Source organism: Poecilia latipinna, unplaced genomic scaffold (genome assembly GCF_001443285.1).
Source record: "Poecilia latipinna isolate Pla-1442-1.1 unplaced genomic scaffold, P_latipinna-1.0 Scaffold3108, whole genome shotgun sequence".
In the NCBI taxonomy this organism is placed as follows: Eukaryota; Metazoa; Chordata; class Actinopteri; order Cyprinodontiformes; family Poeciliidae; genus Poecilia; species Poecilia latipinna.
Window position 1 is genome coordinate 1 of NW_015115724.1, and position 409 is coordinate 409.

Sequence of the window (409 nt, forward strand, 5' to 3'; positions counted from 1 at the left end):
TTAAAACTAGCTTATTTAAAATTTATTTTCTCAACAATGTACATTGTCTGTGGTTCTTTTATGTAGGTTCACGAAAAATACCTATCAGGAACAGGACAGACTTTAGGCATTTTCATTCTGGATCAACAGAACTAAATGTGCTGCATTTACTTCCTGACCCTCATCTGCATTGCATGGCATTGGTGCTACGTCATCTGAACCCCAGCAATTTATGGGGGGAAAAAATACACTGCTTTAAAATGTAAAAGAGTTTATATCGAATCATACATGGAATCGTCAAAAATGTAAAAGTTAAACTCAATATTCTACATGACAGAACTGCAAAAACACTGAAATCCACAGAAAATAAACCTGTCTGAATGTGTGGCCCTCTTTAACTTCAGTATCTAACGGGATACTGATGGGGATC